The following is a 13860-nucleotide window of genomic DNA, read 5'->3' as shown; positions in this document are numbered from 1 at the left end:
ACCACAAATATTTACAAGTATGTATGTATGTGCTATGTGTTGAATAACAATGGCTCTAATTCGCGATTATGTATGTAAATCCCGCTTCATGTTAAGAAAATATTCATGATGCCCTTAGCGTTATAGACTATATTTTCATATTGTTATTAGCCGAGCATCATGTTCTGTCTGTCTGTCTGTTATGTTGTTGATGATGATGGTCTAACGTCATCACTGTGAACTCTGGTCATCCGTCTATTCTTCTCTCTGGACGTTTTTCAGCTTTCATTGATAGAATGCTGTTAACATTTATGAATGAAATTTTATAGACGACAGTGATGCTGATGTTGGGGAAGATGACGATAATGTTGTTGATGATGAAATGGAGAACTGCAATTAAGTCCATGATACCCATGGTTGTGTTCGTTCTATTCTAAATAAAACTCCAAAATGTTTTCAAATGCTTGTCATGATTTAAACCCAACAAACCAACAAATTATTCTAATTGATGGTTTCGTTTGGGCAGTGAAATTGTAAACGGTTATTTTTGTGACATAGAACAAGAGAATAAGGGGTGTGTGTAGAACTGAAAGCCACAAGTGGTAATTAAAATTTACAGATTTGCGTCATGCTATAGAAGAAATGTTAACTCTTTGACTAAGGAAAAAGTTATAGAACAAATGGCAGATATTCTATGAGGCTGAAACAACTTCCCACACATTCATATATAGTTGGTATTAATAAGCTCTTATATCTTTAAGTGTTTTCTAACACTTCTTAACATAGCTCAGATATATGTACGTACATAAGCAATTAGTATTTATAAAACAATATGTATTTGCTTATCCTTGGTAATAAGTTTCACTCCTTGTCTTCATACCAAATGAGAATTAATTGCATTCGTACATGAAGTTGGTAGTTAACTGTCAAACATATTTTGGTAATCAATAATAACAAAAATGTGATTCAAATCTCTTTCCCAATTAAATTTGTCGGACCAAATCATGTTCGCAGTTCTCCTTGAAAAAATATTACATCTTAGAAGAATTTCTTCCATTTATAATAGGAGGGGGGTTGGGAAACGCTCGTAGGTGTATGAAAGATTAGTACCTGGAGAAATGTGTAGAGTATAGGGTAACGTACGCACAGGTAAAAAAGTAAAATGATCAGTAGGCTTAGCAGACAGCTATGTAAATACAAGGGTTATGATTTTTTGACCTCTTTTCCTCAAAAATGATTTCCTGTAGCGGGAATGAATGAACTTTTGTCTATCAATGACTAAAGTAACGGTTATTCTATTTAAGTATTAAAAAAGGTCAACGACAAGCAACTTTAAAAAAAAAAAAATTGAAAAATACTATGAAATGAAAAAAAAAATTGGAAAAAAATATTTCCTGTTTCACGAGTGAATGACCTTTTGCCTATTATTGTCTATGATAACTTTTATTCCATTTAAATATTAAAAGAGTTCCCGCAAAAAACACTTTTAATTGATATGATATATGAAATAAAATTATATATCTATTATATATTTGAGTTTGGTGATAAGTGACAGACTGACAAGTTGATGGTGGGTCAGAACGCTAAGACGCCGGCAACCTTGACACTCAGTTGTCGGAGACTCAGGTTCGAATCCCAGCCTGGCTCATGCTGAAATTATTTTTTATTTTTGCCTTATTAAGGCGAAGGTCATTTATAGTGATATTTAATTAATTCTCTTTCGAGTTGAGCTTATTAGACCTATTATATACATTGAAAAATTAGGAGTCTACCGAAGTCCCGCGCATTCAAACATTACGCTACGTTTCACGTATATAATTTTGTTTTCACATAACAGGTGTCGCACAAAAGATTTTCTTTCGTTAAAATCCAGTTAGACAAAAAATGATTACAAACGATGAATTTGAAAAATGTTCAAATTAAAACAAAAATTCTTTCAATAATGTTTGGTTTGTTGTACATATAAGTTGCTGTTGAAGACAAAATTAGGGTATTAAATTCAGAAATCGGCCAGAAATAACAAAAATAATTTCTATTAAAAAAATAGTTTTAATGTTGAGATTTTCTTTATAACACTGTGCAACATTTTTAAGGTGATCTTGTGCAAACAAATCGAACTGAGGATTGTTTGAAAGTACAGACCCAAACGACAAGAAACCCTAGTTGGGTTTTGTTGTGTCAGATCCAGCTCGGATTTTATGGCCCCATCTAAACATGTTTAAATATTGAGTTTTTAAAGAAATTCGGGGCTATATCTCTGAAACCAATGCGAATCTTCTTCTGACCTCTGAAGCCAATTTGTAGATAAGGACAAGAATAAAATAATTGGAGAAAAAAATGAACTCGAAAAAACTACATTTATTGCCTCAAATTTCAAAACATATGCAAAAATTCCACAATTTTTATACATTTCGCACCGTATCTCCAAAGCCGTTAATTTTTTCTGAATATTTTCATATTTTCAATATTTCAAAATTTTCATAATTCTTCAGAACATGTCGTTGTTGTAAAATGCCCCTATGCCGTTGTTTTTAGTACATTTTTCAACGACGATTTAATAAAAATGTCAATAATGTAGTGAAATCCGAAATGCAAGAATAAACTATTGGTGTGAACTGTGTTTGAAATACGTGTTAAAGCAAACACGATTTTCGTAGATTGTTTGGTTGATTCACTCTCTGTATTGCGGTTGATGCTCTGCTATCAGTTTCAACTACTTAAGGAAGCACTGAGGTTGATGTACAGAGTTCAAGTTGCTCAAGAGGAATGAACGACTTTATTGAATTTTATTCTACTTAGCTTCACTTTTGAGAAGCGCCAAAGTTGTTTAGTCATGTATGATAAAATTTAGTAGTACATAGTTGCTTAAAGTAGTAGTATTAAATATATTTACAGAGGTGTATTTTTAGCTGTTAACTTTAAAAACGTATAGATCAATCACAATAGCAAATATGAAAGGTATAAAATCACAATGACAAAAGTACAAAAGCTTAAAAGTGTTACTATTGAAATGTAGAGGGCGTTAAACTGTAATTATTAAAATGTTGATTGCTTCAGTGTTGTAAAAGATATGATGCAAAATACCGCTGAAACAACATGAAGTAAGCATTTTAGAGTTTCAGAATGTTCTAAAGAATTGTTGAGAAGTTTATTTGGAAGATTTTTGCAAATGGTTACTTGGTTCAACTCCAATAGTTTAGCCAATACTGACCAGAATTTCAGCAATTATGTAAAATTTTCTATATTTTATAGATTTTGATGCCCTAGTTGGAGTTTTTCTTATGTGGTTTTTTTCAAAATATAAGTTCTACTAGTTTAGGGCTACAATATTGCTAAAGACAGCAAGGCCAAATTCCTATTCGTTTCTGAGATAAAGGCATGATACATGCAAAAAAGTGTAGATTTAGCCAGTTTAGATGAGGCCATAAAATTCGAACTGGATCTGACAGGACAAAACCCTATTAGGGTTTTTGTAGTCTAAATATCGCTCATTTACTCAAAGAGTGACACATTTCAAAAAATCCAGTTTCGAGAAAAATGCGTTTTAAGTTCGCGATTGGAATTTGACCTCCCAACTTAAAAAGATTTTTACACAAAAACTAAAATAGCTACTTGAACCATATTTTGCAAACAGCTAGCCAGTTATCAGTGCTAAATTTCTGTGCAAGATCAAACATGATTTGATTTGTTTTAGTGCTTCGTAAACTCAAAAAACTGTAGTGTTGAATTATGTGAAGTTTGTAGTAAATGAGCTGTTACTCGTTGAGTTTTAGAGATATCAGCATGAAAATTTGACACAAGATAAAGTAGAAGTTGTAGAAAAAATAGAAATTGCTAACTCAGAAATCGCATTTTTTGAGTTATGCCACTCTTTGAGTAAATGAGCGATATGTACTTTCAAAACTAAAATGCATACTAGAAGTTGTTTGCATTTTCAGTGTTGCATAGTGTAATCTAACAAAAAAAAGTTATAGACTTTTGACCAGGAAAAACGATTCTGAACCACTGTGAGCCGCACGTTACCCCAAGTGCTGCCGGCTAGGGATTTGAGGATCTTGTTCATATATCTCAGCTTCTCATAGATAGCTGTAGCATGCGCGAACGGCTTGAACACACTGTCGAATGTGACCCTAAGAATCTTGATTGGTATTCTGCTACCATCAACCACGACAGTGGTCACTCAGCAGTCCATGTTATGTTATGAACAGAGTGGCCGTAGATTTAATGGCGGATATTTGCAAAATCCTTGCGTGGAAAAAGGTGGTAAGATAAGTGAAATAGGAGTTCAGCCCTTCACAAATGAAATCAGGGAAGGTACCTTACGCCAAGATCGTTCAATCAATCATCTGTATCCTGCCATCCTTACTTGGCTTCAGTAGTGGGAACAACCTGCCCATTTTCCAGGCATTTGGAACGATGTGGGTGTGGGAGTGAGACAATCGAATCCCGCCTCATCCAGCTATTACTATGTAGATTCCATCAGGGCCCTAGGCTTTGGATGATATGATGATTTTCGTAACATCATCCATTGTAAATTGTGGTGGAACCATCTCGGCAGGAAGAGATCTAATTCGACGTGGTACTATTCTCTACAAAATGTTGATTAAAATAACTTGCGCAGCTCTAGTGACTGAGGTCCTATCTTCCTTCTTTCCAGGGTTCGAGAATGACTTAACCGTTGCCCACAATACATTTATTCCGGCTCCACCAGAGGGTGTTTGTCAGTTCTCCTAATGGGCGCGTCCCCACCGGCGGATAGGGAAAGGCGGATGATCGTACCACTCTGTCCAACACTTGTTGCATGGCGGGCCTGGGGCAGAGTGCTGGGATAATCCACCTCTGGAAACCTAGAGTTTCCCGCGGACAAAAAACTGACTACGGGGGTGTTCCCCTAAAACAAAAAACAAACATGGAAGGTGGAAACATTAATAAAAAAGTTACGGTGCAGGCCCTAATAAACCCAGTACCGGCGGAGACTAGTGATCTGCCTACGAGTCACACCTCGTCGATATCATGCGACAGCTGCGGCAAAACCAACATCACCGTTGTGGAAAACTTCATAAAAGTGGAAGTCCACAAGATGGTGGAGGAAGTGAGCGAGAGCATCGCGGTCAGGGGCTCAAAGACGTCAGTACAAGAACCAGGCCCGACTAAAGAGAGAGTAACAGCGGGATGCTTTAACGGGTACCACAGACACTCCCTCCACTTCTTCGGAAACGGCGAAGAGGGTAAGGTCTCCTGAGGAGCAGAACACCGTTAAACCCAGCAAGAAGAAAAAGAGCTTCCTACCTTCAAATGCCCAGAACAAACCCCATCAGGACCCAAGCAGAGGAGAAAAGTATCCTTCAACGGAGACTGTTGAGGCGAGTTCGGACACGAAGAGGGTGAGCGCGACATCGGAACCTTCTGGAATAGCCGGGGACTCAACAAGGAACTCTAAGACCATCCGGAGGTGGAAGATGGACGCGGAAACAGGAACGGAGCCGCCAGCGACTTACGCCAAGGTAGCCAATAGGTACTATAGGGTCGATCTGTGCTAATTAACGACAAGGTACTGGAACAAATCCTGAAAGGGCGTGTTTCAATAAAAATCGACTGCCGTGAACCCAGGAGGGACCACCTATTGCACACTTGGACCCACACACTAACTCTGCTGCACTCGGGGAGGTAGTGAAGAGGTGGGAGGTCTTCCACAGGGAGGAGAAAGAAGACGGCACTCTCCTTGTGGTGGGGATCGACGACCTCTCACTTGCCGGGCTCGCCAAGACTAAGGGAAAGGCGTATTTCCTCTCGAACTCAGTGTACTTCAAAATTGGAAAGGCAAGAGTGGGCAATGAAGAGAATGCCAAAACTACCACCCAGGAGGTCAAATCACCAAAAGACACTCAGGAGGGAGGAGCAGAAGAGGAAGCCAACCTACTGGAGGACCAATGATTGAGGTCATCCAGGTTAACCTTTATCGGAGCGAGACGGCAACACTAGCCCTGATGGAAAAAAATAACTAAAGTTAATAAATATATTGGTTTAATCCAAGAACCTTGGACCATAAAAAAACAAAGTTTCTGGACTGAACCATATAAATTATCAACTTTTTTACGCAAATACGGAATCCCGCCCGAGGACCTGTATTATATGGCACAAAAAACGTATGCTTTCTTTTTTTCTCCAGAGTTGTCATCGTCGGACGTCACAGTATTGAAGCAGGGGAATGGAAATATATACCTCAGATCACTATACTTGCCGTTCGACTCCCCGACACTACCACCTTCGTCGGATTTACAGCAACTGGTGAGAACGATCAAGCAAACAGGTAACGAAGTACTAGTAGGTAGCGATGCTAACTCTCACCACATCTCGTGGGGTAGTACTAACAATAACAAAAGGGGTCAAGCCCTTATAGACAACTTAAATACTAACGACCAGATTACACTTAACACAGGAAATACACTAACCCTTGTTAATAGAGTTAGGGAGGAAGTATTAGATATAACGATATGTTCTGAAATTCTAATAAACGAGGTACATGAGTGGAGGGTTTTGGAGGAATACTCCTTCTCAGACCATAGGTATATTAGATTTAAAATAGCGAGGACACCGCCAAACCCGATAACCTTCCGAAACAAATCCAAAACAAATTGGACTAAGTTCGAAAAACGAGTAAAAGAAAGACTAAGGCAAGCAGATGAGGAATGTCTAAGTAAGGAGGACATAGATAGAAAAGTTCAAAATTAACTGAGGCACTCATTCGAGGAAAGTTGTCCCCTTCTAGAGAGGAAATCCGTCTACGAAAAACCCTGGATGACAGGGGAAATTCGGACTAAAGGCAAGGAGGTCCGTAGACTTTATAATAGGGCAAAACGTAAAAAACAGCTGTATTCTGGGACAACTACCAAGAAATACAACAAAATTACAAGGAACGCCAAACGTAACTCCTGGAAGCTGTTCTGCGAACAGGTGGATAGCGTAAACGACGTTTCGAAAATTAAGAAGTTTATGTCCAAAACCCATACACAGACCGAAAAGGACGGAAACAACAGAAGAAACTCTAGGCCTTTTGATGAAAAGGCACTTTCCGTCGAATACCACGGCTAGCACCGAGGCATCGACTCAGTCGGGTTACACATCATGAGATGCACCAAAAATTAGAAGCTTGATGGTAAAACAAGCCATCACGAGCTTTTCACCATACAAAGCAGCTGGACCAGACCAGATCTTCTCGGCCCTATTACAGCGGATTTGGACCAAACTGGTCGGGATCTTCAACGCTTGTTTAAAATTTGCTTACACCCCGCTAGCCTGGCAAGAGGCAAGGGTAGTTTTTATCCCTAAATCTGGCAAGGCAAGCTACGCAAAACCAAAATCTTATCGCCCGATAAGTTTAACTTCATTCTTACTCAAAAAATGTGAATTTATTGGCCAAAAGTAATTTTTTTGACATTCTTCTTTTGAGTTTTTTTCTTCGCAATATGGGATTAGGGGTAATGAAATAGCAAACTCCTTAGCAAAACGGGCCAGGGAGCAACCTACAGTCAGCCTAGATAACGCCAAGCCCTCAAAGGCGACGCGCGTAGAGCTAAATGCATGGGCAAAAGATGCACATATATCCCTCTGGCATATAGAGAAGACAAGGGAAAAACACAAAAATCCTATGGGGTAGCCCAGACGAGGACAAAACAAAGGGACTGCTTTTACTAAGTAAAAAATACATTAGTAGACTGACGGGTATCCTTACAGGACACCTGCGTCTACAAGCGCACCTGCACAAAATAGGTTGTGCAGAAAGCAGGGCATGCAGAGAGGACGACGAAACGTTGGAACACTACCTCTGTCATTGCCAGGCTTTCACAAACCCGAGAAACCAGCTACAAGGGAGCGACATAATACAAAGGATCATATCAGGACAATCGAGCTCAAAACATTAAAAGAGACTATGTCAATATGACAGAAATCCTAGACTAACGTCAATAGAATAATCAGGAATTTAACTAATTCATACACTAAATATACAACCTCATCCTGACCACAAATTAGAACGCACAACAGGCCTTAGGCTTTATGGCTTAAGTGTATGTCCACACGGACATGTGGTGATCCTGCATTACCCCTTTTTTCAACATATCCTAACCTATTCAGGCTCCAATGTTGCAACTCTTCTGTGGATTGTTCAACTTGTTGCCTTTATGCTCGCCGACCAATCTGTTAACATACAGCGTCAGCTCCCTGACTCTGGCGTCTCGGAAGTTAGCACGCCGAAGTTCATCACGCTCATTTGCTAACCGTCGCTTCTGCTCGGAAATTTGGTCTCACTTCGTGTATTCGACCAGCAGGTGTAGGGCGAGCAGCTGCAACAGTGTTGATGTCTCGGAACTTTCTTTCTTCTAGGGTAGATCTTGAAGCGGTGATTAGTAAACTCTCTGAAACTAGGCAAATTAGATTTCGCGTGATTAATGTAAGTGCGGATTGAAAAATTGGCAGTCTACCAAAGTTTTCGAAAAAATGCAAACAAATTATTAAAATTTTTGATCCCAAATAACTTTTTAGCACGCATGAAATCGAAGGGTACTTTTAGGACATTATTTCAAATGGCAAACCCTAACTCTCCACCGAAATGGACTTATTTGTATATGGATCAATAACTCACAACCTTACCATATTCATAACAGATACCAAGAGCTGTGAGTATCACGGCATTTTAGGTTTTCCGACGATATAAAAACGATCACAATAATGTATGTATACGAAATCAATTCAACACTTGGAAACAATACAGTTTACATTGTACCTACATTAGGGTTATTATTATTACTTTTTTAAAACCTATTATCCCTGTATTAAATTTTGATGAGCTTTTACCTAAGATTATATAAAATCTTAGTTATATGGTGATTCGATAAAAAGAAGCTCCCGCACAAAGTCATTTGAATTCTTTCTATATGAGCTTGACTTTTGAAATCAGTATAAGCAAATGTATAATTGAAAACAAGCTTTGGAGCCACACGACATAACCAAAATGGCATAACCTTTTGTTTCTCACTAAATTTGTCGTCATATCATTACATATTTATATAACATTTTATATCATATATAATATTATTTCATATATCATCTGAATAAAAAAAGTGGTTTGTGCTGGACGTTTTTGAATATTTAAATGGAATAAAAGTTATTATTGTCAATAATAGGCAAAAGGTCATTCATTCATGCAAAAGGAAATAAATTTTTGAGCAATTTTTGTTCATTTCATAGTATTACAAAAAAACAAAGTGGTTTGTATATGAACTTTTTTAATACATAAATAGAATAAACGTTTTTTAGTTATTAATAGGCAGAAACTCATTCATTATTGAAACAGGAAATTATTTTTGAGAAAAAAGGTCAACAAGTCATAACCCTAACGTACATACATACATATGTACATTAGGGTTATGACTTTTTGAAATTTTTGCTCAAAAATGATTTCCTGTAGCAGGGATGAATGAACTTTTGCCTATTAATCACTATGCTATCGTTTATTCCATTGAAATATAAAAAAAGTTCACGCACAAATCGATTTTAAAAAAATAATTTTTTGAAAAAATATATGAAATGAAAAAAATTTTTTTTTCAAAAAATTATTTTTTCTTGCACGAATGAATAAATATAAGCCTACTTATAACTATAATAACGTTTATTTCATTCAAATATTAAAAAAGTCGAGAAAAAAGTCACTTTGAAAAAATTTTAAATTTTTTGTTTTTGTGAAAAAATTATATTTTTGAATAAAAGCGTTTACGACATTTTTACGATTCTCAGAATTAAAGAAAAATAGTGAGAAATATATTTTATGTCATTTTAATTATCTCATGTGGCTCAAAAGTTTTTTTTTTTTTTCAATTATATATCTGTTTTCAGTGACTTCAAAAAAATGTCCATAATTTTGATAAATTCAAATTTTAAAATCATTTTGTGCGTGATGTTTTTTCACCGAATCACCTTATAATTAAGATTTTATGTAATCTTATGGCAAAACTCATCACGCTATGATACAGGGATATGAGGTTGTAAAAAGTCATAACCCTAATGTACATAGTATGATGGTCTTCTTGTGTTATTCAATGTCATTTACAATGCTTGCATTTTCCACAGCCAAAATTATGGTAAATACAAAAGAAAAGAAAAAGAAAAATCATAAATTTGCATTTTTATTGACTCACAAGAGCTGAACTACAAACTAAACTTAGCTCTGCACAGATCAGCTAAAGTTAGTTGAAGATTTGTAGACCAACTTTGTGGTCACTTTTTAAGACTTAATATTTCAAGTCTGCTGGAACATTTTAATAAAACATTGGTCTTTTTTTATCATTGACAAATGTGGTGGTCTATAGTTATGAAAAACATATTAACATATGAATGAACACATATACATACATACATATGTAGGTACGTATGAATGAGTACCGGCGAAGTACATTCATTTGAATTATGGACATGCGCGCATGCTCTGCTGATTGCAACAAAGTCGCTTACAAAATAAACACATTTAAATTGTCGTTTAGATGTTAATAAAAAATGAATTGTATGTAAATATATACAATGTATATTATACATATGTATGTACATATAATGTACTTGTATGACTATTATCATAGGCACAATTTTATGAAACTTACAATTGCCATTTTTAATTTTGTGACCTGACATTAAAGATGACCCGTAATGAAATTCATTTTAGAAAACATTATCGTCTTGTAAGTCATATCAAAAACTGACATTGAAGTCAAGTACGAAGGTCACAATAAGACCTTGACATGTAGGTCTGATTATTCCCTCAGCCTTATGCCTACAGAGGGTATATACATAAACATTGGCACGATTAGAGATTTGCCTCATTGAAATATCGTTTATAGACCCCACATATGTTATCTTCAAGGAGGTCTTCTATTAACAGAACCCCTTCTGACGAGGTCTTCTGTAAACAGAGAACATCTTAACACCTCCCAAAGAGGTCTTGTGTAAACAGATGACCTCCTAAAGAGATTTCCTATAAACCGAAGACCTCCAAAATAGGTCTTCTATAAACCGAAGACCTCCTAAAGAGGTCTTCTGTAAACAGAAGATCTCCTAAAGAGATTTTTCTATTAACCGAAGAGGTCTTCTATAAACCGAAGACCTCTCAAATAGGTATCCTATAAGACCTCCCAAAGAGGTCTTCTATAAACCGAAGACCTCCCAAAGAGGTATTCTATAAACCGAAGACTTCCCAAAGAGGTCTTCTATAAACCGAAGACCTTCCAAAGAGGTCTTCTATAAATAGAATACCTCATAAAGGGCTCTTCTTTAAACAGATGGCCTCCTAAAGAGGTTTTCTATAAACCGAAGACCTCCCACAGAGGTCTTCTATAAACCGAAGAACTCCCATAGAGGTCTTCTATAATCCGAAGACCTCCCAAAGAGGTCTTCTATAAACCGAGGACCTCCCAAAGAGGTCTTCTATAAACAGAAGATCTCCAAAAGAGGTCTTCTATAAACCGAAGACCTCTCAAATAGGTATCCTATAAGACCTCCCAAAGAGGTATTCTATAAACCGAAAACTTCCCAAAGAGGTCTTCTATAAACCGAAGACCTTCCAAAGAGGTCTTCTATAAATAGAAGACCTCATAAAGGGCTCTTCTTTAAACAGATGGCCTCCTAAAGAGGTTTTCTATAAACCGAAGACCTCCCACAGAGGTCTTCTATATACCGAAGACCTCTCAAATAGGTATCCTATAAGACCTCCCAAAGAGGTCTTCTATAAACCGAAGACCTCTCAAATAGGTATCCTATAAGACCTCCCAAAGAGGTCTTCTATAAACCGAAGACCTCCCAAAGAGGTATTCTATAAACCGAAGACTTCCCAAAGAGGTCTTCTATAAACCGAAGACCTTCCAAAGAGGTCTTCTATAAATAGAAGACCTCATAAAGGGCTCTTCTTTAAACAGATGGCCTCCTAAAGAGGTTTTCTATAAACCGAAGACCTCCCACAGAGGTCTTCTATAAACCGAAGAACTCCCATAGAGGTCTTCTATAATCCGAAGACCTCCCAAAGAGGTCTTCTATAAATAGAAGACCTCCTAAAGAGCTCTTCTTTAAACCGAAGACCTCCAAAAGAGGTCTTCTATAAACCGAAGACCTCTCAAATAGTTATCCTATAAACCGGTATCCTATAAGAACTCCCAAAGACGTCTTCTATAAACCGAATACCTCCAAAAGAGGTCTTCTGAAAATAGAAGACCTCCTAAAGAACTTTTCTTTAAACAGATGGCCTCCTAAAGATATCTTCTATAAACTGAAGACCTCCAAAAGAGGTCTTCTATAAAACGAAGACCTCCCAAAGAGGTCTTCTATAAACCGAAGACCTCCAAAGGATGTCTTCTATAAAGCGAAGACCTCCCAAAGAGGTCTTCTATAAACCGAAGACCTCCAAAAGATGCCTTCTATAAACCGAAGACCTCCCAAAGAGGTCTTCTATAAACCGCAGACCTCCCAAAGATGTCTTCTATAAACCGAAGACCTCCAAAAAATGTCTTCTATAAACCGAAGACCTCCCAAAGAGGTCTTCTGTAAAACGAAGACCTCCCAAAGAGGTCTTCTATAAACCGAAGACCTCCCAAAGAGGTCTTCTAAAAATAGACATCCAAACCTCCAAAAGTGGTCTTCTATAAAACGAAGACCTACCAAAGAGGTCTTCTATAAACCGAAGACCTCCCAAAGAGGCCTTCTATAAACCGAAGACCACCCAAAGAGGTCTTCTATAAACCGAATACCTCCAAAAGATGTCTTCTATAAACCGAAGACCTCCCAAAGAGGTCTTCTATAAACCGAAGACCTCCCAAAGAGGTCTTCTAAAAATAGAAGACCTCCTAAAGAGCTTTTCTTTAAACAGATGGCCTCCTAAAGATATCTTCTATAAACCGAAGACCTCCCAAAGAGATCTTCTGTAAACAGATGACCTCCTAAAGAGATTTTCTATAAACCGAAGACCTCCCAAAGATGTCTTCTATAAACCGAAGACCTCCCAAAGAGGTCTTCTATAAACCGAAGACCTCCAAAAGATGCCTTCAATAAACCGAAGACCTCCCAAAGAGGTCTTCTATAAACCGAAGACCTCCAAAAGGTGTCTTCTATGAACCGAAGACCTCCCAAAGAGGTCTTCTATAAACCGAGACCTCCAAAAGATGCCTTCAATAAACCGAAGACCTCCCAAAGAGGTCTTCTATAAAACGAAGACCTCCCAAAGAGGTCTTCTAAAAATAGACCTCGAAACCTCCAAAAGTGGTCTTCAGACCTACCAAAGAGGTCTTCTATAAACCGAAGACCTCCCAAAGAGGCCTTCTATAAACCGAAGACCTCCCAAAGATTCCTTCTATAAACCGAAGACCTCCGAAAGAGGTCTTCTATAAACCGAATACCTCCAAAACATGTCTTCTATAAACCGAAGACCTCCCAAAGAGGTCTTCTATAAACCGAAGACCTCCCAAAAAGGTCTTTATAAACCGAAGACCTCCGAAAGAGGTCTTCCAAAAATAGAAGACCTCCTAAAGAGCTTTTCTTTAAACAGATGGCCTCCTAAAGATATCTTCTATAAACCGAAGACCTCCCAAAGAGATCTTCTGTAAACAGATGACCCCCTAAAGAGATTTTCTATAAACCGAAGACCTCCCAAAGAGGTCTTCTATAAACCGAAGACCTCCAAAAGATGTCTTCCATAAACCGAAGACCTCCCAAAGAGGTCTTCTATAAACCGAAGACCTCCCAAAGAGGTCTTCTAAAAATAGAAGACCTCCTAAAGAGCTTTTCTTTAAACAGATGGCCTCCTAAAGATATCTTCTATAAACCGAAGACCTCCCAAAGAGATCTTCTGTA

At 37.5% G+C, this 13860-nt stretch overlaps 1 protein-coding gene across 1 annotated transcript in view; it reads left to right on the top strand.

The window, feature by feature from the left end:
* The window catches only part of LOC141404628 (fatty acyl-CoA reductase 1-like), a 382118-nt gene that overhangs the window by 77404 nt on the left and 290854 nt on the right, over positions 1 to 13860 (top strand). The window lies entirely within an intron of this gene.

Source organism: Musca autumnalis, unplaced genomic scaffold (assembly GCF_047663935.1).
Source record: "Musca autumnalis isolate F117 unplaced genomic scaffold, ASM4766393v1 scaffold_5, whole genome shotgun sequence".
NCBI classification, from domain to species: domain Eukaryota; kingdom Metazoa; phylum Arthropoda; class Insecta; order Diptera; family Muscidae; genus Musca; species Musca autumnalis.
The sequence above is the reverse complement of the archived record's forward strand: the minus strand, read 5'-3'. Positions and strand labels throughout refer to the sequence as shown.